The sequence below is a fragment of the Nycticebus coucang genome, chromosome 4, assembly GCF_027406575.1.
Source record: "Nycticebus coucang isolate mNycCou1 chromosome 4, mNycCou1.pri, whole genome shotgun sequence".
NCBI classification, from domain to species: Eukaryota; Metazoa; Chordata; class Mammalia; order Primates; family Lorisidae; genus Nycticebus; species Nycticebus coucang.
Window position 1 is genome coordinate 26071589 of NC_069783.1, and position 22172 is coordinate 26093760.

General features: G+C 39.4%; 1 protein-coding gene across 3 annotated transcripts in view; it reads right to left on the minus strand.

Annotated features, from left to right (window-relative positions):
- The window catches only part of RBKS (ribokinase), a 114564-nt gene that overhangs the window by 90365 nt on the left and 2027 nt on the right, over nt 1-22172 (minus strand). For 2 of the 3 annotated variants that reach the window (XM_053587210.1, XM_053587209.1), the window contains exon 2: nt 13043-13103. The exons of the other annotated variant lie outside the window; for it this stretch is intronic. The gene's annotated coding sequence lies outside the window, so the exon portion shown is untranslated. The remainder of the gene's footprint in view (nt 1-13042; nt 13104-22172) is intronic. 3 annotated transcript variants of the gene reach the window in all.

Genomic DNA, 22172 nt, shown 5'->3' on the forward strand with positions numbered 1-22172 from the left:
ACTCACAATAAATGTGAAGGGATTACATTCTCCAGTGAAAAGACAAAAAATATCAGTTATAAAAAATTAATGAAACAATCAACAAACCCCCTAAACTCCAGGTATGTGCTGTTTATAAATGGCACCCAAGAGTTAAAATGAAAAAGACATATACAAGCAAATACTAACTAATAAAACCTGGATAGCTTTATCAATATCGGTTGAAAAGGAAAAAAATCTTGGGGTAAATAAAGGTAAAAGATGATCATTACCTTTAACCAAGAGGTTAAATTCAGCAGGAAAAATAACAACTCTAGACTGAATACAAGTAATAAAATAGTCTCCAAATAAAGTATAAAAATAAGCAAAACCACAATAAGAAACTGACAAATCTACCATCAAGTCATTTTAAAACAATTCCCTGAGTCATCAACAGATCAAGCAGATGAAACCCAGCCCAGCATAAAGAGCATATATAAAACACTACAGCTTAACACCCATCAAATAAGAAACAAGGTGAGAAGGCAGTTTGCGTGGAAGTTAAAGCTGACATTGAGTAGACCACAGGGGTATAGAGGAGGCCAATAAGGGCAAAAGTCTGGCAGGATGGGGAGGGAGCAGGTACTGTACTTTCAGAGAAAGCCTTCAGATACAGGGAAGAGTGGGTATGGAGTGACTTTTTTTAGAGTGAAAATTCAAGAACTATTGATTTGCCAGGCAACTTTTCCTTAATTTCTGCTCTTCATCATGAGACAGGCTGTTAAGGGAATTCTGGGCCACCTTGCAAAATAGTACCCATTACTTGAGGTAACTTAAATGATTGTTTGCTCATTAAAAAAGAGCTAACCCGGCTCGGCGCTTGTAGCTCAAGTGGCTACAGTGCCAGCCACATACACCTGAGTTGGCAGGTTTGAATCCAGCCCGGGCCTGCAAACAACAACTACAACCAAAAAATAGACGGGTGTTGTGGCGGATGCCAGCTACTTGGGAGGCCGAGACAAGAGAATCGCTTAAGCCCAGGAGCTGGAGGTTGCTGTGAGCTGCGATGCCACGGCACTATACCCAAGGCGACAGCTTGAGGTTCTGTCACAAAAGAGCTAACCTGTTAAATAAGGCACTGTTTCTTGGCTGCAGTTTTCTGTAGGGTTAAAGTTCTGCTCCAACCAAGGTCCACAACACACACATTCTTTTTATTTATTTATTTGTTTGTTTATTTACTTATTAAATCATAGCTGTGTACATTAATGCAATCATGGGGCACCATACACCGGTTTTATATACATTTGACATATTAACACACACATTCTTTATAGTTTCTATTCTTGGGCAACTGTGGCATGCAAACATTCTCTTGTTCACTCTACAAATGCTCACCGAGTAGCTATTTCGAGCAAGGTACTGTGATATTTGGAAATGGCTTAAAATAACAAATGCTTAATCCTGACAATACAGAATACTAATTTTCTAATTATCATAACTACTGTAGATAATACTCTGTTTTCTTTACGGTCTTGACATAAACCCAGAGAAGTGCTTATGATTTCAATCAAGACAGCCTAAAGGACTATAAAATGGAGTTTCTAAAAGATTTTTGGTAGAGTATTTGGTTGAAAATTAAGTAACTGAAAATTTAGGATCTGTATTTCTCATTTGGAAATAAAGACTTCTAATTCAGAAAAAACCCCCAACATTATTTGTATTGTAGTATATAGACTATAACTTTTTACATCGCTGATAAAAACCAAAATGTGAAATATAATTTGTAAAGCACACTTAAAACTGCTGCACAAATTACTTTCTGCAATACTACAGAAGAACTGCATTTGAAGATATTTTTGAACCCCGGGGGGGTGGGGGGGCCAGTAAGGAGGAAGCCTAGTATTGGATGTATTTGGGAAACAAACTGACAAACCAAACCAAAACATCCCAAAACAAACTTTTAAGTTTTATTTAGAAAAATGCCAACCATAGAGACACCAAGTTAGTTTATAACAGCTTTCTGCAGATATACAAGAAACACCCCAAGTTAGGCTAGCAAAATAAAAATTGTGAAGAAAGTAAAGCAAGGTGGATGGAAATATTTAAAATGTTCATATGAAGATTTTAAGATCTTTAAGGCTGCATAATATTCCATGGTGTACATATACCACAATTTATTAAAGAAAGATGGAGACTTTACCTCTTTCATGTTTACATGGGTGGAGCTGGAACATATTCTTCTTAGTAAAGTATCTCAAGAATGGAAGAAAAAGTATCCAATGTACTCAGCCCTACTATGAAACTAATTTATGGCTTTCACATGAAAGCTGTAACCCAGTCATAACCTAAGAATAGGGGGAAGGGTGAAAGGGAGGGGAGGGAGGGGAAAGTGGGCAGAGGGAGGGTGATTGGTAGGATTACACCTGTGGTGTATCTTATAAGGGTATATGTGAAACTTAGTAAATGTAGAATGTAAATGTCTTAACATAATAACTAAGAAAATGCCGGGAAGGCTATGTTAACCAGTGTGATGAAAATGTGTCAAACGGTCTATAAAACCAGTGTATGGTGCCCCATGATCACATTAATGTACACAGCTATGATTTAATAAAAAAAAAAGATTTTAAGATCTTAAAGAAGTATCTTCAATCAGCTATCATGAGACAAACTTAATACAATTCAGAAAATGATATCCTTGTAGATCATATAACTGGTAATTCATGGCTATGTATACAAGTACCAAAAAGTGATTAAAAAGTGTATTCAATGAGGCAAATTTTGATTTAGTATAACTATGGAAGACACACATTAGGATCATCTAAGGTCCTTTTGGGGATACTCAGTCCATTGTCAGCATACATTAATTACACTTACTATGTTCCAGACTCTGCCAGATTCTGGGGATATCCAGACTCTGTCCTCATTGAGCTTTGAGTATAGTATTAACACAGTACAATCACTGTCAACATGTCCCAAGCAGTACTCATATAATTGAAGAGTTGATATCCATTGGACAATATCATATGCCATAATTTGTAAAGAGCAAAAACTTCCTATTAACACAGCTGAGAGACAGTATAACCAGGTAAGGTGTCACTTATATACTGATGTGTTCCTTTGTGTCAGTCATGATTTCCCAAGGCCCGGAATAACTCTATTCATGTTTTTTTTTTTTTTTTTTTTGGAGACAGAGTCTCAAGCTGTAGCCCTGGGTAGAGTGCATTGCATTGCAACTCACAACAACCTCAAACTCCTGGGCGTAAGTGATTCCCTTGCCTTAGCCTCCCAACTAGTTGGGACTACAGGCGCCTGCCATAACGCAGTTAATTTTTTCTAATTGCTACAGTATTTTGCTACATTCACACTACTTTATAGTTTCTGCTTTTTCAGATAAATCGCCTTCTCTTTACCCTTGTGGCATATTAAAGTTTACAGGGGATTTTTTTTTTTTTTTTCTGAGACAGAATCTCACGTTGTTGTCCTTGGTAGAGTGCCATGGTATCACAGCAACCTGAAACTCTTGGGCTTAAGTCATTCTCTTGCCACAGCCTCCCAAGTAGCTGGGACTACAGGTGTCTGCCACAACGCCTGGCTATGTTTTAGAGACAAGGAGGTGCTCTGGCTCTGACAGTCTCCAATCTGAGTTCAGGCAATCCACCTGCCTCAGCCTCCCAGAGTGCTAGGATTACAGGCGTGAGCCACCATACCTGGCCTTATAGGGGAATTTATTTATTTATTTTTGAGACAATCTCACTATGTTGCCCTTGGTAGAGTGCCGTGGCGTCACAGCTCCCAGCAACCTCAGGCTTAAGCGATTCTCTTGCCTCAGCCTCCCAAGTAGCTGGGACTACAGGTGTCCTCCACAATGCCTGGCTATTTCGTTGTTGTTGTTGTAGTTATCATTGTTGTTTAGCAGGCCCGGGCCAAGTTCGAACCCACCAGTCCCGGTGTATGTGGCCGGCATCCTACCCACTGAGGTATAGGTACTGAGCCCTTATAGGGGAATTAAAAACACGAACATTGGTGATGCCTGGGCCCTATCCCCAGACTCTGGGTTTAACTGATTCTAAATGGAAACCATTTTTTTTCCCCTTCACTACCACCTTAAAACCCTCCTATCACTGTTCCAGTGTTAGTTTCTTTCCTGGAGAACTTTAATTTTTTTAAATTAATTAATTTTTTTGAGACAGGGTTTCCCTCTGTTTCATGGGCTAAGGTATAGTGCTGATATCATAGCTCACTGTGACCTCAAGTTCCTGGGCTTAAGTGAACCTCAACTTCCCAAGTAGTAGGGACTATAGGCACACGCCATCATGACTGGCTAATTTTTATTTTTTTAGAGACAGTCTTACTTTGTCACCCTCGGTAGAGTGTCGTGCTGTCACAGCTCACAGCAACACACCACCACCCCTGCCCCTGCCACCCCCCCCCCCCAACTCTTGGGTTTAGGAGATTCTCTTGCCTCAGCCTCCTGAGCAGCTGGGACTACACGCACCCACCACAACGCCCAGCTACTTTTTGTTATAGTCTGGCTGAGGTGGATTTGAAGCCGCCACCCTCAGTATATGGGGCTGGCACCCTACTCACTAAGCCACAAGCACCGCCCTAATTTTTGTATTTTTACAGAGGTGGGGTGTTGCTATGTTGCTCAGGCTGGTCTCGAATTCCTGGCCTCAAGGGATCCTCCCACCTCAGGATCCTAAAGTGCTAGAATTACAAGTGGTAGTTACTATGCCCGGCCAGAACTCTTTCAAAACCCATCTCTTGGTGGGGGGTTGGGGTGGAGGAAGATGGCGGCTGAGTAATAGCTTCCCTGCAACTGGGCACGGTGAGTCTGGGGAGATAAGACTCCAGGCATCTCTGGCTGGGGGGATCTGCCTGTATCTGCCTGAGGATACAGGGAGTCAGCAAGGGACTTCTGGATCCCAAGAGGAGGACAAAAACAGTGGAAAACTGGCAAGTGGTTGCGTGTGTTCGATCAAGCTAATCCTGCCAGCAACCGTAAGTACAAGCAGCAGTGAGATTGCAAACCGGAAAGGCCTTACCTGTGAACTGTTTTGGTGTTTTTGGACTTGGCACTCAGTTGAACTGACTTGGGGAGAGCTTGAGCAGGAGTGCGGAGAACTTTGGGCATTGTCTGGGGCTCCAGACTGAGCCGCTGAGCTGGGCTGCATTGTGAGAGAACTGCCCCAGCAAGCTCCGCCCTCAGGGTCCCAGAGCAAGGATCAGGTGGGAGCTAGTAACCTAGTGACTGAGCAGCCTAAAGGCGGGGACTGAGCTGCCTTACAGCCTTAACCCTTAGGGGTAGAGTGAGAATGGTTTTGGCACACTGGAGCCTCGGACTGTTGCTCTGGGTAGAGTGCCATGGCGTCACAGCTCATAGCAAAAACTCAAACTCACAGACGTCACAGCTCAAACTCCTGGGCTTGGCGCCGCCCAGACCTCCATCAGAGCTGCGCCGCGACCCCTGACCTGTGACTTGCGTCTGCCAGGCCTCCACATGCCCTGACCAGGAACTGCGGGAGCTGCACAACACTGCATCCTCTCTCCTGTATCCTCCCTGCCTCTACACTGGCCCGTTCGTCTGGCCAGGGATATTGGTAGCTGCGTGCCCTCTGGAGCACTCCCTGCCTCTGTGCAAAGCCCTTCTCCTGGTCAGAGACTGCTGAAGCCTTGGGTGCTCTGTTCCAAACTCACTGAGCGCCAGACACTCCCAGAACCGTGCACACCACCTCCCGCCCTGTTGCTAGATCCGGGTGTGTCACACTCCAGAGCTGCTTCCACAAGCAGAACTCCCTAGCTGGGTCAGCCCCAGAGGAACTACACAGAGTCACTCCCTACAAAAATCCAGCAACAACAGAGTGAACCCGCTGGGGTCTAATCTTGGAGAGACACCTCCCCAACTCTGAGGATGGCCAGAGGCAATGGTGAAAAAAAATCATGAGGCGAAATCAACAGAAAAACTCTGGCAATATGAATAATCAGAGTAGATTAACTCCCCCGAGGATCAATGGGGCAGACCCAGCACAAGATCCCATGCACAAACAAATAGCTGAGATGTCAGAAATCGAATTCAGAATCTGGATAGCAAATAAGATCGAATTTGAATTCCAAGCAGTAACCCAAAAGATATCTCAAGAATTCAACGAATTCAAAGACCAAATGACCAAAAATTTTGACACATTTAGACAAGAAGTTGTATCCCTCAAAGATCTGAGAAACACAGTAGAATCCCTCAGTAACAGAATGGACCAAGCAGAAAACAGGATTTATTGAAGACAAAGCTTTTGAACTCTCCCAAACTCTCAAAGAGGAAGAGAACTGGAGGGCAAAAACAGATCACTCTCTCAGAGAGCTCTGGGATAATTCGAAGAAAATCAATATTTGTCTTATAAGGATCCCCGAAAGCAATGAAGTGGCTTCACAAGGCACAGAGTCTCTTCTCCATGAGATTATGAAGGAGAACTTTCCAGATATGCCAAGAGATTCTGAAATTCAGTTAGCAGACAGTTTCAGAATTCCAGCATGACTCAACCCAAATAAGACATCCCCCAGACACATTATAATCAATTTCACTAAAGTTAATCTGAAGGAGAAAATTCTGAAAGCTGCCAGACAAAAGAAAACCATCACTTACAAGGGGAAGAGTATTAAAATAACTGCAGATATCTCTGCTAAAACCTTTCAAGCTAGAAGAGGATGGTCATTGACTTTTAATCTCCTAAAACAAAATAACTTTCAACCCAGGATCCTGTACCCAGCTAAACTGAGCTCATTTATGATGAAGAAATTAAATACTTCAATGACATTCACATGTTGAAGAAGTTTGCCATAACTAAACCAGCTCTCCAGGATATTCTCAGACCTATCTTCCATAAAGACCAGCGTAATCCTCCACCACAAAAGTAAACTCACCCAGAAAATTTTGATCAAATTTCAACTTCCACAGTCGCAAAATGATTAAAAATGTCCACCGGACTCTCGAAAGGCTTATCAATATTCTCAATTAATGTGAATGGTTTAAACTGTCCTCCAAAGAGGCACAGGTTGGCTGACTAGATACAAAAACTCAAGCCAGATATCTGCTGCATACAAGAATCACATTTTACATTAAAAGACAAATATAGACTCAAGGTGAAGGGATGGTCATCTATATTCCAGGCAAATGGAAAGCAGAAAAAAGCAGGCTTTGCAATCCTTTTTGCAGACACAATAGGCTTTAAACCAACCAAAATAAGCAAGGATAAGGATGGACACTTCATATTTGTTAAAGGTAATACTCAATATGATGAGATCTCATTTATTTATATTTATGCACCCAACCAGAATGCACCTCAATTTATAAGAGAAACTCTGACATGAGCAACTCAATTTCCTCCAGTTTCATAGTAGTTGGAGATTTTAACACCCCTTTAGCAGTGTTGGATAGACCCTCCAAAAAAGAAGCTAAGCAAAGAAATTTTAGATTTAAACTCAACCATTCAACATCTGGACATAACAGACATCTACAGAACATTTCATCCCAACAAAACGGAATACACATTCTTCTCATCAGCCCATGGAACATACTCCAAAATTGACCACATCCTAGGCCACAAATCTAACCTCAGCAAATTTAAAAAAATAGAAATTATTCCTTGCATCTTCTCAGACCATATTGGAATAAAAGTTGAACTCAATAACAACAGGAACCTGTATACTCATACAAAAACGTGGAAGCTAAACAACCTTATGCTGAAGGATAGATGGGTTATGGACAAGATGAAGAGGGAAATCACCAAATTTTTGGAACAAAACAACAATCAAGACACGAATTACCAGAACCTCTGGGATACTGCAAAGGCAGTCCGAAGAGGGAAATTTATAGCACTGCAAGCCTTCCTCAAGAAAACGGAAAGAGAGGAAGTTAATAACTTAATGGGACATCTTAAGCAACTGGAGAAGGAAGAACACTCCAATCCCAAACCCAGCAGAAGAAAAGAAATAACCAAAATCAGAGCAGAACTAAATGAAATTGAAAACAAAAGAATTATACAACAGATCAATAAATCCAAAAAGTTGGTTTTTTGAAAAGATCCATAAAATAGATAAACCTTTGGCCAACCTAACCAGGAAAAAAAGAGTAAAATCTCTATAATTTCATCAATCAGAAATGGTAAAGATGAAATAACAACAGACCCTTCAGAAATTCAAAAAATCCTTAACGAATACTACAAGAAACTCTACTCTCAGAAATATGAAAATCTGAAAGAAATTGACCATACCTGGAAGTATGCCACCTACCAAGACTTAGCAAGAATGAAGTAGAAATGTTGAACAGGCCTATATCAAGTTCTGAAATAGCATCAACTATACAAAATCTCCCTAAAAAGAAAAGCCCAGGACCAGAAGGCTTTACGTCAGAATTCTACCAAACCTTTAAAGAAGAACTAGTACCTATACTACTAAACCTCTTCCAAAATAGAGAAAAAGAAGGAATATTACCCAACACATTCTACAAAGCAAACATCACCTTAATCCCCAAACCAGGGAAAGACCCAATAAGAAAAGAAAATTATAGACCAGTATCACTAATGAATATTGATGCTAAAATAGTCAATAAGATCCTAACAAACAGAATCCAACAACACATCAAAAAAATTACACACCATGACCAAGTGGGATTTATCCCAGGGTCTCAAGGCTGGTTCAATTACGTAAATCTATAAATGTAATTCAGCACATAAACAAACTGAAAAATAAGGACCATATGATTCTTTCAATTGATGGAAAAAAACCTTTTGATAATATCCAGCATCCCTTCATGATCAGAACACTTAAGAAAATTGATATAGAAAAGATATTTCTTAAACTAACAGAGGACATCCACAGCAAACCCACAGCCAATATCGTATTGAATGGAGTTAAATTGAAATCATTTCCACTTAGATCAGGAACCAGGCAAGGTTGCCCATTGTCTCCATTGCTCTTTAACATTGTAATGGAAGTTTTAGCCATTGCAATTAGGGAAGAAAAGGCGATCAAGGGTATCCACATAGGGTCAGAGAGATCAAACTTTCACTCTTCGCAGATGATATGATCGTATATCTGGAAAACACTAGGGGTTCGAGTACAAAACTTTTAGAAGTGATCAAGGAATACAGCAATGTCTCAGGCTACAAAATCAACAGCCCTAAATCTGTAGCCTTTATATATACCAATAATAACCAAGATGAAAAAACAGTCAAGGACTCTATTCCTTTCACCGTAGTGCCAAAAAAGATGAAATATTTGGGAGTTTATCTAACAAAGGATGTGAAAGATCTCTTCAAAGAGAACTATGAAACTTTAAGAAAAGAAATAGCTGAAGAGATTAACAAATGGAAAAATATACCATGCTCATGGCTGGGAAGAATTAACATTGTTAAAATGTCTATTCTACCCAAAGCAATATATAATTTTAATGCAATTCCTATTAAAGCTCCATTGTCATATTTTAAAGATCTTGAAAAAATAATACTTCATTTTATATGGAATCAGAAAAAACCTCAAATAGCCAAAACATTACTCAGCAATAAAAACACAGCTGGAGGAATCACGCTACCAGAACTGAGACTGTACTATAAATCAATAGTGATCAAAACAGCATGGTACTGGCATAAAAACAGAGAAGTAGATGTCTGGAACAGAATAAAGAACCAAGAAATGAATCCAGCTACTTACCGTTATTTGATCTTTGACAAGCCAATTAAAAACATTCAGGGGAAAAGATTCTCTATTTAATAAATGGTGCTGGGTGAACTGGCTGACAACCTGTAGAAGATTGAAACTGGACCCACACCTTTCACCATTAACTAAGATAGACTCTCAATGGATAAAAGATTTAAACTTTAGACAGGAAACTATAAAAATACTTGAAGAAAGTGCAGGGAAAACTCTTGAAGTAATCGGCCTGGGTGAATGTTTTATGGGGAGGACTCCCCAGGCAATTGAAGCAGTATCAAAAATACACTACTGGGACCTGATCAAACTAAAAAGCTTCTGCACAGCCAAGAACATAGTGAGTAAAGCAAGCAGACAGCCCTCAGAATGGGAGAAAATATTTGCAGGTTATACCTCTGATAAAGGTCTAATAACCAGAATCCACAGAGAACTCAAACGTATTAGCAGGAAAAGAACATGTGACCCCATCTCAGGTTGGGCAAGGGACTTGAAGAGAAACTTCTCTAAAGAAGACAGACGCACGATCTACAAACACATGAAAAAAAGCTCATCATCCTTAATCATCAGAGAAATGCAAATCAAAACTACTTTGAGATATCACCTAACCCCAGTAAGAGTAGCCGACATAACAAAATCCCAAAACCAGAGATGTTGCTGTGGATGTGGAGAATAGGGCACACTTGTACACTGCTGGTGGGAATGCACACTAATACCTTCCTTCTGGAATGATGTTTGGAGAATACTTAGAGTCCTAAAAATAGACCTGCCGTTCGATCCTATAATTAATTCCTTTACTAGGTATATACCCAGAAGACCAAAAATCACAATATAACCAAGACATCTGTACCAGAATGTTTATTGCAGCCCAATTCATAATTGCTAAGTCATGGAAGAAGCCCAAGTGCCCATCGACCCACGAATGGACTAGCAAATTGTGGTACATGTATACCATGGAATATTATGCAGCCTCAAAGAAAGATGGAGACTTTACCTCTTTCATGTTTATACGGATGGAGCTGGAACATGTTCTTCTTAGCAAAGTATCTCAGGAATGGAAGAAAAAGTATCTAATGTACTCAGCTCTACTATGAAGCTAAATTATAGCTTTCACATGAAGGTATAACCCAACTATAGCACAAGACTATGGGGAAAGGACCAAGGAAGGGGAAGGGAGGGGGGAGGTTATGGTGAAGGGAGGGTAATGGGTTGGGCCACACCTACGGTGCATCTTAGAATGGGTACAGGAGAAACTTACTAAAGGCAGAATACAAATGCCTACATACAGTAACTAAGAAAATGCCATGAAGGCTACATTGAACAGTTTGATGAGAATATTTCAGATTGTATATGAAACCAGCACATTGTACCCCTTGATTGCACTAATGTACACAGCTATGATTTAACAATAAAAATAAATAAATTAGTAAAAAAAACCCATCTCTTCACAATTTTTTTTTCTCTTAATGCTGGCATTTTAAATCTTACAGAAGAAAAGGACAAAGGACTCATGAACAATTCAGAAAAGAAATACAAATAACTAATTAACATTTAAAAAAAATTCAATGTCTCTTTAATGAAATATAATATTTATCACCTCCCAATTAACAATACATTGGTTAGGAATATAAGAAAGAGGCCTTTTTGTACACTGTCAGTAGCGTATAAACAATTTCATATGATTCTGAACAATCAAATATATTTGTGAACAATTTTTATGATGGCAAATAAAAGTTAAAAAATGTTATTTCCTTTCACCTGGAAATTCCATCTCTAGGAATTTACCTCAGGAAACAGACATGAGCACAAAAGTGTTCTAAGAAGTTCATCATGGCTGCTCGGGAGGCTGAGGCAAGAGAATCGCGTAAGCCCAGGAGTTAGAGGTTGCTGTGAGCTGTGTGACGCCACGGCACTCTACCCGAGGGCGGTACAGTGAGACTCTGTCTCTACAAAAAAAAAAAAAAAAAAGAAGTTCATCATGGCCAACAGAAACAACTTAAAGGTATATACTTAGGGTAATGAATCAATACATTTTGGTATCTCCAAGTAACAGAGTAGTAAGTAGTTACAATAGTGCTGCTGCTGAGATTGGGGGTAGTGGAGACGATATAAGGTTTATTGAGTTCTTTCCCTGCACAGACCTTCTCCCCTGGCACAAACACACACTTAGACATGTCACATATGCATGCACATGGCGATGCACATTTGCATAAGAGGACATAAAAGAGGGCTATGAACAGGAGCTAAAAATAAGACAAAACAAAAACCTCATAGAAGAAACTGAAGTAGGAAAGGAAGCTTGAGTGGTTAAGAAGAATAGGCTCTTTAAAAATAAAATATAAAGGGCGGGTATGGTGGCTCACGCCTATAATCCTAGCACCCTGGGAGGTGGGTGGATTGCCTGAGCTCAAGGTTCTAGACCAGCTGGAGCAAGAGCCAGAGTGAGACCTCGTCTCTAAAAAATAGCTGGGCACTGTGGCGGGTGCCTGTAGTCCTGGCTACTTCAGAGGGTGAGGCAAGAGAATTGCTTGAGCCCAAGAGTTTGAGGTTGCTGTGAGTTGTGATGCCATTGCACTCTACCCAGGGTGACCAAAAAAAAAAAAAAATATATATATATATATATGTATATATACACATATATATACATATATATATATACATACACACGTATACAAGAAACTAAAGGAAAAATGGTACAGCTGCTATGAAAAACAATGTGGTGGGGCAGCAGCTGTGGCTCAAGGAGTAGGGCGCCGGTCCCATATGCCGGAGGTGGCGAGTTCAAACCCAGCCCTGGCCAAAAAAAAAAAATAATAAAAAAAAAAAAGAAAAAAGAACGTTAAAAAAAAAAAAAAAAGAAAAACAATGTGGCAATTCTTCAAAAAATTAAACATAGAATTATCACATGATCTAGCATTTCCACTTCTGAGCATATACCTAAAAGAAGCGAAAACAGGTGTTCGAGCCGATAATTGCATGTTCACATTAACAGCAGCATTATTCAGAATGGCCAAAAGGTAGAAGCAACCCAGTGTCCCTTGATAAGTAGATAAATATAATGTATACGTATAATGGAATTTATTCAGCCTTAAAAAGAAGGACATTTGGACACATGGTACAACAGGGATACACTTTGAAGACATTATACTAAGTGAAGTAGTCACAATGATTGGATTCCACTTACATGAGGTACTTAGACTTCAATTACATATAGGGTAGGCCATTTGTTCCACAGGTCACAGACTCTGTGCATTCTTTTCTCTATGCTTCAATTTAGATAATCTCTATTACTATGTTTCCAAGTTCACTTTTCCTTTTGTGAGGACATAATGCTAAATTGAATGAGTCAGTCAGAAAAGGAAAAATACTGCATGATTCCACTTACATGATATACTTCAAGTAGTCAGATTCATAGTGATAGAAAGTAGAATGGTGGTTGCCAAGGGCTGGGGGGAGAAGGGAATAGGGAGTTATTTAATGGGACACAATTTCAGTTTGAAAAAAGTTCTGGAGATGGATGGTGGTGATGTTTGTACAACAATCTGAATATACTTAATGCCACTGAATTGCAAATTAAAAATGGTAACATGTATATTTTAATGACAATTTAAGAAAGATCCATAAATAATTCTCAAGGACAACATTAAGTTCTCTCCTACAGATAATTGCATTATTAGCTACTTTTTTTCAAAGAAAGCAATCCTTAGTAGCACTTTCTCTTGAGAATTACAGTATGTGTATGTCAAACTTCTGAATTGCTACTCAAAATTTCACAATAATGTTTTAGCATTTGAGGGCTGAGGGACGTAAATTTTAATTTTAGCTCTAAATTTAGGAATTTGCTGAAAGGAAAATTAATTCTTTCTAGACTTGTTTCCTATATCTAAAATGAGCAGGATGAGATACAAAAATGAACTCAAGATTCTTTCCTACTCTAATACTCTCTAGTCCCAAACTATTTAAGTTCCTCCCACAACACTTTTAATACATTAAAATATCTTTGTTATATGGGTGGTAAGTTTTGAATAGCTTTTTCTTTTTTTAATTAACAAGACTAATCAATTTTTTTTTGTAAGAGTACAGTATTGCCCTATGAAAGCTTCTGTTTTGTGTTTCAAGGTTCTACTTTATATCTTGTAATCTTAATTTCTTTCTTTTTTTTTTTTTTTTTTGAGACAGAGTCTTACTGTGTCAGCCTCGATAGAGTGTCATGGCATCACAGCTCACAGCAACCTCAAACTCTTGGGCTTAAGTGATTCTCTTCCCTCAGCCTCCCAAGTAGCTGGGACTACAGGCACCCAACACAACGCCCAGCTATTTTTTCATTGTGGTTGTCATTGTTGTTTTAGCTGGCCTGGGCTGGGTTCAAACCCACCAGCCTCGGTGGATGTGGCCAGCACCCTACCCACTGAGCTACGGCCACTGCCTGTAATCTTATTTCTTAAACCTATAGCTATTAATTTTTTTGAGCCAAATTTAACATTAGTTTCCCCATTACAATTACAAAAGCATTTTAATAATTTCTCTTAAATCTCAAAACCAAATTTAGGATTTTTTTCTCCTAGAGAAGACTTGACATCTTTTATTTATTTTTAGACATCTTTTAATTATTTAATATCATTTGTTTTTATTTGTAAGGAATAAAACATTTCTTTTCCCTAAAAAGCATGAAGCCTAGAATTCTTATGTTCATTAGAGGGTTCTTTCTAAGGGCACCATTTTCTAAGTCTTGCTGATGAGGGAAAACTATTCAACATCAGAATTTGCTTATAAAAGACCAGAGAATAAATGCTTGAATCACATCCATTTTACTAAACAGATGTTTCCAACTATTTTACCTCCTAAATATTTCTTTAAGTCTTTTCCTTTTCTTTATCCATATCACTACTGTCCTAGTTCAGGCTCTCATCAATTCTTTATGAGGACTATTGCTTTACCTTCCAAATGGGTCTTCCTGTCTCCAAGGAGAATGTCTTTGCTGCCTTCAAAACACTGGCTTTTTAAAAATCTGCCTTTGGCACCAACTGAGCCATGTGAAATAAATCTGTCATTCTTGTACTTTTAGCCCTTGAGTAGCTCCCATGGCCTACAGAATAAAACTCAAGCACGTGAGCATGGCTGATGGAGCCTTTCCTTGCCACCTTACACCTGATGCTCTGTGGAGCCAGTGGTTGCTGTCCCCCGCCCCTAATATCTGTGACTTCACTCCTGTTATCCTCACTGGTAGAATGTCCTTCCCCTTTCTTGCAGGGTTAGTGCCTGCTTATTTTTACTTAAAAAAGGTTTTTTTTAGAGACAGATTCTCACTATGTTGCCCAAACTAATCTCTAATTCCTGGGCTCAAGCAGTCTTTCCACCTTAGCCTCTCAAGCAGCTGGGACTAAGGCAGGCACCACTGTACCTTGGCTACTTGCTTAGTTTTTATGACTTGGCTCAGAATGTATTTCCTCCAGGAAGTTTTCGCTGTGTTCCCGCAGAATCTGTAGGTACTTGACCACATCATGCTGTAATGACCTCTTGTTTGCATTCCTGTGTGGAGTCCAAATTCCTCAAAAGCAGTCTGAATGTTTGTTCCCTCCCAAACTTATGTTGAAATTTAATTGCCAGTGTAACACTATTAAGAGATAGGACTTTTAAGAGGTGTTTAGGTCCCTGCCCTTATGAATGCATTAATGCCATTATTACAGGAGTGCATTCGTTATCCTGACAGTGAGTTTCTAATAAAAGGATATATTTAGTCCCTTTCTTTCTGCCTTCATATCACGGGGTCATGCAGTGAGAAGGCCCTCACTAGATGCCCTTTATCTCGGACCTCTCAGCCTCCAGAACAGTGAGCCAATACATTTCTGTTCACTATAAATTACCTACTAAGGTATTCTGTTATAGCAGCCGAAAATGGACCAAGAAAAGCAGTGACCAAGTTTTACTAATTGCAATATGCCTAGCGTTTAGCACACTTCCAGTATGTCAATATTATGAGCAAAGCAGGGCACAGTGGCTTACATCTGTAGTCATAGTTACTAAGAAGTCTGTGGCTCAGTGGATAGGGTGCCAGCCCCATATACCGAGTGTGGCAGTTTCGAACCCAGCCCCAGCCAAACTGCAACAAAAAGTAGCCGGGCATTGTGGCTACTGGGCACTGGTTGTTATTCCCTGGGTGCCGGTAGTCCCAGCTGCTCAGGAGGCTGAGGCAAGAGAATTGCTTAGGCCCAGGACTTGGAGGTTGCTGTGAGCTGAGACCTACCAAGGGCGATCAAGTGAGACTCTGTCTCTACAAAAAAAAGTCTGAGGTGGGAGGATTTCTTGAGCCCAGGAGGCCAGTCTGGGCAACACAGCCTTCATCTCTATTTTTTTTTGAGACAGAGTCTTACTATGTCAGTTTTGGTAGACACGTAGCTCACAACAACCTCAAACTCTTGAGCTTAAGCGATCCTCTTGCTTCAGCCTCACAAGTAGCTGGGACTACAGGTGCCTGCCACAACACCAGGTTATTTTTTGGTTGTAGTTGTCATTGTTTGCAGGCTCGGGTTAGGTTTGAACCTGCCAGCTCCGGTGTATGTGGCTGGTGCCCTAGCCCCTGAGCCACAGGCACGGAGTCGAGACTTCATCTCTAAAAAAGATACTAGAGCAAAATTTATCAAAGTCTACCTTGTTTTGTTTCCCTTAAAATAGAGACATGATGGGCCTAAGGAACAGAAGGCTGGCAAAGGAACAGACTGCTATATAATAGTACACAGTAGTTGTCCTTTGTCATATACTCTATATGATTTTTTTAAACATATATTTTCATTAAAGGGACATAGCAAATTTTCCATGAATATTTCTTTTGGTATTAGGGGATACAGTTGAAAGAAACATGTTTTAAAAAAACTAATTTAAAAAGTGATTGGTAATTGATAAGCAACTTTCAAGAATAATTTAAGGAAAAGAATGAAGGATGGCATTCTATTTTTCTAATACTGGGAAAACATCATACTTTTTGGATCAAAATTCCTGTGGCTTTTAGTTTCCTAAAAATGTGACTGTTAAAGAGATTTTTCTGTTCCAAATATGACAAGGCAAGAGGCTTGTGGTAGGACACAGGTTAGAGGGTTCTGTAAAATGTCAAACATATATAACTTTCTAGGTACAATATACAAATTTGAGTTTTTTGTTTTTTTTTTTTTTTTAATAATCTACATCCAGTGCTTCATCCATTTGGATCTAAAGGTTTCTAAATTTACTTATTCTACTATCCAATTAAAATCTTCCGAGATTAGGCAATCATTTCCTCATTTGCCAGGATTAAATTTAGATGCTTGGGTGATTGTGATCCTTATTTCTCAAGCTATCACTTTTAATTGGCAGCAAGTAAAAGGATAACATAGGGTTTTAGTTGACATTATAGTCTATTGCCATAGAAATATAAACATGGATTTGTATAAGCTTGTCTCAAGGCAAGTTTTAGGGGTACAAAGAGACTGGAAATAAATTATGTGGAAAATGTACCCTTTAAATGTTGGGATGCTCTAGGAGCTAAGACCCTTAGTGATCTTGTCCTGCCTCATGGCTTTAAATACCATATGTATACACTGATGGTTCTCAAATTGATTATCTTTAGGATGGACTTCCCCCTGAACTCCAAACTCATGTATCTATTTCTTTGACCTCTTTCTTCAATTGCATGTCTAATAGGTTCCTCAACCCTTACGTGTCCACCCTGAGCTCCTAATATAGCCCCTTGTCACCCAACTTTCTCTGTTCATAATCTTCCGCATTTCAGCAAGGGTCAATTCTCTTTCTCCTTGCAGAGCATTTCAGCAAGGGTCAACTCCCTTTTCACTTGCAGAGGCCGTAGAACTTGGGGTAATCTTTGACCTTTCACCTCAGCAAATCTTGTCAGCTCTACCTCCAAAATATAATCCAAAAATGCTCATTTCAGGCTACATACACCCCTTTTAATCACAGTAATCCAGGCAAGAAATCCACCATTAGATTGAAATCACCATTGGATTGAAATCCACCATTGGATTGAAATCACCATTGACTCTGAACTTGTCTTCTGTTTTTGCATTTGCCTTCCTTCATTCTACTTCTTATAGCTCCCCAAAAGATCCTATTACAATCCTATTATGTCATTTTTCTGCTCAAATCCTCCAGTTGTTTTCATCATCTAGAGTATGACCCCATGTCCTCTACTCAACCCTTTTCTTCTTTAGCCACACTGGACTCCAAGTTGTTCCTTGAATAGTGTCTTTTTATACATCATTCCCTCTGCCCAGAATGCTCTGCCCCCAGGTTATGACTTGTTTCCTTTCCTTCTTCAGATTTTTACATCACCTTCTCGGTGAGGCTTTCTGTGGCCAGGGATCTAAACTTACTACTCCCACCCCCCTTTTAAGCTTTATTTTTCTCCTTAGCTTTTATCTAACTCAGAATATATTTTTCTTATTTCTAGTGATATAGTCTGTCTCTCCTACTAGGATATAAACTCAGTAAGACAGGGAAATTAAATATAGTTTTCATCGCTATATTCTTTGCACCTAGGGAAGTACATGGCACACAGTATAAACTCAGTAAATGTTTGTTGAATTGAAAAAATCAGTGATACATGTCATAAAAATAAGGATTAATGAAAGCATAATTGCCCAAGGTCTGTGAGCCTAACCTAGAAATGTTCTTCTGTTATTGAGTTTTTGAGGAAGTCTGTCTTTGGAGGAGCTTTGACCTTATTTCCCACAAGATCAGGCTTAATGTCCCATATTTGCAATGTGTAACTTTAGAAATGAGTGTTCAAGAATGAAGAGGATAATAAAAATAAAAGTGAGTGTTAAATGACGTCCATTGTTTGCCATGCTAGATGAGCTAATGATTTTTAAGCATTATTACTACATAGAGCTTACTATTCATAGCCAACTGAAATTAGAAATGAAAAAAAAGTTGCTCATTGATTGAATTAGCAGTGTCTGGCACACAATAACGTAATATATAAAGCTAGACTTGAAGGCCATCCAAAAGGGCTGAGTTATTGAAGCAGTTTTACTTCTAAAATGATACTGAAGAATAGGTACGGGGGATCCAGGCTGGTTACAGTTAAACACAGGAATAAAATAAGGAAGAGAAATGAAAATACTATCTTTACACCTAAAAATTACAAATGTTTAGTTGTTATTCCTTATCATCTTATAAAGCACACAATGAAAGTACAGACTACCAGCTCTCAAATGAACTATTGATGAAAAGAGCAATAAATATTAGCTAGAGTTAGGAAGAATGATATAATGGAAATAAGGGTTGGAAGATCTGGGTTCAGTCTTCAGTATGTCACTAACTGGCTGTATGATTTGGGATGAGTCATTTAAACTCTTAGTTACCTCATCTGTCAAATGTGAGGATGGACTGATAGACAAAGATCTAATAAGTATCATGAGATTTTTTTTTTTTAAATCACTGTGTAGGAAAGATGTCCACCCCAGAACTTGTGAATATGTTGCTACATGGCAAAGGGAAATTAAGGTTGCTAATAAACTACCACAAAATAAGATTATCCTAAATTATGTCATTGGGCCCAATGTAATCAGAAAGATTCTTAGAATGTAGGCAAGGGAGGCAGAAGACTGAGAAGAATGAGAGGAAAACTTGACCAACCATGCTGGCTTTAAAGATGAAGGCTCCATAATGAGGCAAGGAATGTGGATAGCCCCTAGAACAGTGACTTTCAACTGGTGTGCAACGAGAGGCTCTTAGGTGTGCCATGGAAATTTTAAAGATCATTAATTAAATGATTTTCCAAAGAAGTTCAAAGGACAGTGTTTTGTTTTGTTTTGTTTTTTTTTTTACTTTTTTTGATCAACATAAATTAAGTGTGCTGTGGAAATTTAACTATAGGTTCAAGTGTGCTGTGAGATTAAAAAATACTGAAAAACTGCTCTAGAAGCTGAAAGGAAAAAAAAAGATTCTCTCCGGGCAGCGCCTGTGGCTCAAAGGGGTAGGACGCCGGCCCCATATGTTGGAGGTGGTGGGTTCAAACACAGCCCCCGCCAAAAACTGCAAAAAAAAAAAAAAGATTATCTCCTAGAGCCTCCAGAAAGGGGTACAGCTCTGAGAACTTGATTTTAGCCCAGTAAGACTTGTGTCAGACTTCTGACCTCTAGGGCATAAGTAATAAATTTATTACATTAAGTGTGTCGTAATTTGTTACAGTAAGAGTAGGAAACTAATAGCCATGATATGTACTATAACTAGCAAAGGTACACTTAAGTTTATAACAGATGTAGGATTTTTGCTTAAAAAATTCTGTTGTTTTGTAAAACTCTTCAGAGCCATAAGTAATCAGAGACCATGAAAAGTTTGTAGAAAAGCTGTGGGAATAAGTAGAGAGAATCTATAGGGGAATAACATTAAAAAAATTTTTTTTTTTTGAGACAGAGCCTCAAGCTGTCACCCTGGGTAGGGTGCTGTAGCATCACAGCTCACAGCAACCTCCAACTCCTGGGCTTAAGCGATTGTCCTGTCTCTGCCTCCCAAGTAGCTGGGACTACAGGCGCCTGCCACAACGCCCAGCTATTTTTGGGTTGCAGCTGTCTTTGTTGTTTGGCAGGCCTGGGCAGGATTTGAACCCGCCAGCTCAGGTGTATGTGGCTGGCGCCTTAGGTGCTTGAGCCATAGGCGCCAAGCTGGTAATAAAATTTTTAACAGCAGGGCGGTGCCTGTGGCTTAGTCGGTAGGGCGCCGGCCCCATATACTGAGGGTGGCCGGTTCAAACCCGGCCCCGGCTTAACTGCAACCAAAAAATAGCTGGGTTGTGGCGGGCGCCTGTAGTCCTAGCTACTTGGGAGGCTGAGGCAAGAGAATTGCTTAAGCCCAGGAGTTGGAGGTTGCTGTGAGCTGTGTGATGCCATGGCACTCTACCGAGGGCCATAAAGTGAGACTCTGTCTCTACAAAAAAAAAAAAAAAAATTTTAATAGCAATTCATGTGAAGAGTAGAAATGTGGATATTTATTTCATAAAGGAAAGACAATAGTAAAAGAAGTGAAATTAGAAAGGTTATACACAATGCAGGAATTTGCTACTTCTCTGGGCCTCATTTTACTTACCTGACGTGCTAGGATAAATGATCTCTAAATTTCTCTAGCTCTGAAATAAGATCTAAAAATCTTGACATGCTAAAATGGGTCTTTGACACCACTGCTCCACCCTCTTCCACCCCACAGTTCCCAAAGTAATCATTCTGAAAGTATTATAGTTATCTTTAGTATCTGAAGGACAAGCTTCACAGAAAGCTTAGTTTGCTAACAAGGAAGTGGCTCTGAATTTTAACTGACACTTTTATTCAAGTAGAGTGCATGGGAAATTGTTCAGCTTTCTTTCTTTGGCCACTTCACATATAAAAGCATGATTAACATTTAGTTAGATGAATTTCCCAAGGAATGAATTATTTTAGATGAAAGTTTATTGAAGGTTTATTCCTTTATGTAATTAAACTATATATATATGTACATATTTTGAGACAAAGTTTCATTATGTCACCCTTGGTAGAGTGCTGTAGTGTCACAGCTCACAGCAACCTCAAACTCTTGGGCTTAAGCGATTTCTCTTGCCTCAGCCTCCCAAGTAGCTGGGGCTACAGGTGCCTGCCACAGTGCCCAGCTATTTTTTTGTAGCAGTTGTCATTGTTGCTTAGCTGGCCCAGGCCGGGTTCGAACCGCCAGCCTGGGCGTACGTGGCTGGCACGGTAACCACTGTGCTATGGGCACCAAGCCAAAACTTTACATATTTTTGATCAAACTATTTCTAAAGTGAAACACATGCCCTATTTTTATATAAAATGTAATAAGTACTATATTACCTTTTCTTGAAAAGTCATCATCTATAAAATCAATTATTATACTGGTGTGTAATATGATGATCTGCAAAATATGGCCTGTTTTTGTAAAGCGTGGAAGAATGATTTTTTACATTTTTAAAAGATTGTTTTAAAAAATGTGACCTTGGCTCGGTGCCCATTGCTCAGTTGGTGAGGGCGCCGGCCACATAAAACCTGGCCCAGGGTTGCTAAACAATGACAACTGCAAGAACAATATAAAAATAGCTGAGCATTGTGGCAGGCACCTGTAGTCCCAGCTACTTGGGAGGCTGAAGCAAGAGAATTGCTTAAGCCTAAAAGTTTGAGGTTGGTGTGACCTGTGATGCCACGGTACTCTACCAAGGGTGACATAGTGAGACTCCGTCTCAAAAAAAAAAAAGTGACCTAGACCATATCTGGTCTGCAAAGCCTAGATATGGCTTTGCACACACTTGCACACTAATTACTATCTAGCCCTTTACAGAAAGGTTGGTTGACTCTTGTTCTAGAAAAAGATGCATAAGCCTCTTCATCAAATGTCTAAAACTAGATTCATGCTCTGTCAATAAAGGAAGTATATCTATCTTGGCACAATATTTGACAAGGCAGCAGCTCAAATATTTGTGGAAAAATAATGGCCAAAGGTATTTAAAATTCTTTTGTTGCTTCTTCAGGTTACATACTCTTACT